Here is a 5,014-nt window from a genome sequence, read left to right on the forward strand (position 1 = left end):
TCAATATATAGGCCCTAAATGTATTTTTCTCAGCGTAACACTTTAAAAAATACTAATTAAGTTTTATCAACTCCAATTCAGTAGGGGGAATATATAGTTTAAAACATATTCCACAAAACTGAGATTAATATGCATATTTATTACAAGTTCAAATTCGAACAACAGGTATCATCTGACATTCAAAAGAGAGCTATATTATATATAAGCTTAATACTGTTAGCCAGTCCGATGCGTAATTGTCATTGATAGATTGATGTCGTACAACATCCACAGGACACCCCCATCAACGTTTGTGATGTCAGCCTTTTTCGCACTTTTCTCTCAGCATGCTCACCTTGCCTACCTTCCTGTCTTGCTTGCGATCTCTGTCTTTGCTCAACTGGTTTGGGAACATATTCAAGTTCGGTATTAGTGTTGTAATTTGAAATTTGACTTCCCCTATCTCCGTCGAGTTCAGTTTCACGATCATTGACAATTCCACTATAAGCGTCAAGAAAAACATGCTCAAGGGCTTAATGAGTGTTAAACTGTGCCCGCACCGCCATTTATAAATACCGTCTGAAAGAAAAACAACAACTGATCACAAGATCCTTTCAAATCACAGCCGAGAAATGATCGAATATAGCGGCATTTGTTTACAAATTTGGCGCGCATGCTCATTTAGGTTTGACCTCTACCTCGTGCACGACGCTAGGCTTGAGGAAATAGTCAACAAACATGATGTAGATCAAACAAAGCCAACGTATATCGAACGCATATAATCGCGTGCGTTCTTGGTGCGTTTACGCGCCTCCCGCAGTTTGGCCGTTGGCGCAGAATGCGCCCTCCCGCGGTGAAAGTGTTTAAGGGCAGTGACCTTGAGAATAATCTAGACTTATTGAACTCAGGTCATGATGAGTGTGGGGGAAATGACCTACATAACACACCCCTGTTGGGTTGGTGGGATCACTCATGATGGAGGAAGAAAATGTCGGATTGAGGCAACGCACACTAGACTTGTCTTCACACTAAAATCGGAGGACATGCCAACATCCTGGTAATTTATTTACAAAACTGCACCTCATGAGGGCGCTATACACATTTATCGGTACCATCTACTACAATGAGTTTTCACAGCTGTTGGAATGAGATTACAAAGAATGGATATTCTAACACCCCCACTTAATCTCATCTCCGCTTGTGAAAAAGTTTACATGACATGAAAAATATGCATATTTTCAATAGAAAATCTTGTATTCTCCGTTGATGCCATGTTACATTTACGGACATCAGAATACAATTATCCAAAAACATAGTCTCTGAACTTTTCCAGCTTAAATTTAGTTGCCGGCTTAGTCAGTATATCAGCCACCATGTTATTTGTAGGACAATACTCCAAGACTATTTTACCACTAGCTAATTCATGGCGAATGAAATGGTAACGTATGTCAATATGTTTTGACCTTTGATGGTTTACTGGGTTTTTGGCTAAAGCAATTGTGCCCTGGTTGTCCTCAAAAATCAAAGCAGGCACTTTATTTGTGATACCAAAATCATGAATAAGTGAATAAGATAAAGACATTCTTGAATAGTTGCTGCAAGTGCCATATACTCTGCTTCACAGGAGGACAGGGCAATAGTTGGTTGCTTCTAAGACTTCCAAGAAATAAGGGGACCTGTATTAGTTAGACTAAAACAGTATCCACTAACACTACGTCTATCATCTGTACATGATGCCCAATCTGCATCACTGTAACCCATTAATGTAAGACCATCATCACATTTCTTGAAACACAATTGATAATCAAGAGTACCCTTTAAGTATCTAAACACATGTTTAACTGCCATCCAGTGAGCTTTGAATGGTTTTGACAAATACTGTGACAGCTTGGTTACAATCCAACACAAATCTGGTCTTGTACATGTCATTGCATATATCAGACTGCCTACAGCCTCACGATATATTCTAGCATTAGCTAGTGTTTCGTCATTACACACAAGCTTTTGTTCTGAGGGAGTAGACCTTGGTTTACATTCAGTCATTTCAAATCTTTCAAGTATTTTACACAGATACTTCTTTTGGTTCATTTTAACAACACCATCACTTTGTTCAAAATGAATCCCCACAAAATAGGAAAGTTTTCCAAGATCTTTCATTCTAAATTTAGCTTTCAGCATTTGTTTGACATTACACAATAAAGTATCATTGCTTGCGCCAATAATAAGATCATCTACCCAGATAAGTATTACAACCATACCATCATTAACCTGTTTTGTATACAAACATGGGTCAACGGAACTCTGTATGTAATCATTTTCAGATAAGTAATTGTGTAACATACTATTCCAATTTCTCCCTGATTGTTTCAAACCGTACAAAGACTTGTTCAATTTACACACAAGTTTACTGTTACCTGTATTTGGAATTTCAAAACCTTCAGGTTGCTCCATGTATATTTCACAATCAATTGGAGCATTAAGATATGCAGTTTTAACATCCATTTGATGTAAAATCAAATCATACTGTGCAGCTACTTGCAAAAACATACGCAATGAAGTCATTCTAGCAGTTGGAGCAAAAGTTTCATTATAATCTACACCCTTCATCTGACTATACCCTTTTGCAACATATCTCGCTTTGTAAGTTTGGGAACCATCAGAACTTTCTTTAATAGTATACACCCAACGACCCCCACTGCTTTTCTACCCTCTGGTAAAGCAGTCAGGGTAAATGTGTCATTTTCTTTCAGAGAATTCATTTCATCTTGCATAGCAATTTTCCATTGTTCAGAGTCTGGCGCTCTGATTGCTTCTGAATAACTCTGAGGAAAATCAGAAATCCGGTAACAATAATCAACACTAGACATTGCCTGATCATCTTCAAAATCAGTAACATAATCACCTAGATATGCAGGGGGTTTTCTTACTCTGCTAGGATACCTTAAATTTCTGTCAGACGACTGTGGATCCGCAATCGCTTGGCCACCAGTTTCTGACATTTCAGCCCCATCTGAATTTAACTCAACTTCATCACTACGTGGTTTCAGAACGAAATCATCATCAGTATTCAAAATCTCAGTTTGAATTTTCTCATCTTGTTTCTTACAAGTAGTACCTTTCGTAACGAATTTCACAACTCTGTGTTTCATGACTTTGCCTGTTTCTGGATAGTACACCAAATACGCAGGACTACCCTTGTCATATCCTACAAAGATACCCTTAGTACATCGTGGATCTAATTTCTTCTTTTCATAACTATATGCATAGCATTCAGAACCAAATACTCTGATGTTAGCTAAGTTTGGTTTTCTACCAGTACAGGCAAAGAATGGCGTCTGATCAATATGCTTATTGTAACACCTGTTACGTATGTATGCAGCTGCCATTACTGCATATGGCCACATATCTTTGTCAAGATTGGCCTGAATAAGTAAACATCTGCCCATTTCATATAATGTTCTCCAGTGTCGCTCAGCAGTGCCATTTTGATGAGGAGAATAAGGTGCTGAAGTTTCATGCCTTATTCTATTCTTCCTGAGAAGTGACTTGTATGCCCTTGAAAGGAACTCTGATCCATTGTCTGATCTCATAGTTTTTACATTTCCCCATGGAGCAGAATCTGCTAAAAATTGCTCTGTGACAGCTAAAGTATCACTCTTAAATTTTAGAAAATACACAAACATCAAACCTGAGTAATCATCTGTGAAAATAGCTGCGTACCTGAAATTTTCATTCGATACTGGATCAATAGGCCTTGCCAGATCAGTATGAACCAACTCTAATGGGACGGTTGAGCGAGCACGAGGACCTCTATTTCGATTTTTTGTCATTTTTCCAATTGCACAAATACTACAATCATCAGGTTTAGAAATATTGCCAATGACTTTCATACCATCAACAAGTTTTTCAACTTTTAAGATATCGTCATGGTTACAATGACCAAGTATTTCATGTCAACTCTGTAAATCGTTTGCATAGTTAACATTATCAGAAGTAATACTATCAGCACATGTTGGAAGATAGTACAGTCTTCCATGTTTCTCAATATCAAACTTCGTACCATCCCTGTGAAGTAATTTTGCAGAGTTAGGTTGAAATATTACACTTGCACCTTTTTCTGTTGCTGCCTGTACTGAAAATATGTTCTGGGGATATGACAGAATATACAAGGCATTTTTCAGTAATGCATGGATGCTTCTGCCATGAACATCAACCAACGGAATACTTACATCACCTCTCTTGAGTGCTACATTATTAGATTTCATACCATTTGCTAGCTCAATATAGTGCTTTTCTGGTTTAAATGATGCATCATAATTTATAAATTTGGACTCATCAGTAATTATATGTGCAGTGGCACCACAATCTACCAACAACATATCATTTTTCATCTTACTCATACCTCCAGTGTACATATTAGCATGAAATGCAAAAGAATGTTCATCACTTGACCCTGTTACTTGTTTAACTGAGTCTTTGCTTCTACTGTTCCTGTCTTTTCCCTTTTTACGACACGTCTTGTCCGTGTGGGAAGAGTTTCGGCAAAAACTGCACCACTACTTACTCAGCTTCTTCTCACACTTCCGAGCCACATGGCCCTGCTGACCACATCTAAAACATGTGATATCTTTTGTAGTTTTAGACAACGTTTGATATGTAGACTTGTTAGCGGCTTTCATGATTGAATCATCAGGTGAAGTGGAAGATCTAGCCCGTTCAGTGTCCTCAAAACTTCTCAAAGCTATCTTGAATCCTGAAAATGTCTGAGTCTTTTCACTTTGGGTAACAACTACAACAAATGGCTTGTAGCTGTCGGGCAACCCTTTTAATACCATAGCAATCAACAGGCTGTCTGTAACAGTTTCACCCGCATCTCTGAGTGCTGCTGCAGTAGTCTCGGCTCGAATGACATAATCTGTGGCAGTTTCATTTGGTTGCATGACCAAGGATGTGAGTTCTGTATATAATGAAATAACTCTAGGCTTGCCTGCCCCAGCATAATGTTCTTTCAATATCTTGAATGCTTTACGACCGT

The sequence above is a fragment of the Ptychodera flava genome, assembly GCF_041260155.1.
Source record: "Ptychodera flava strain L36383 chromosome 23 unlocalized genomic scaffold, AS_Pfla_20210202 Scaffold_24__1_contigs__length_23054250_pilon, whole genome shotgun sequence".
Taxonomy (NCBI): Eukaryota; Metazoa; Hemichordata; class Enteropneusta; family Ptychoderidae; genus Ptychodera; species Ptychodera flava.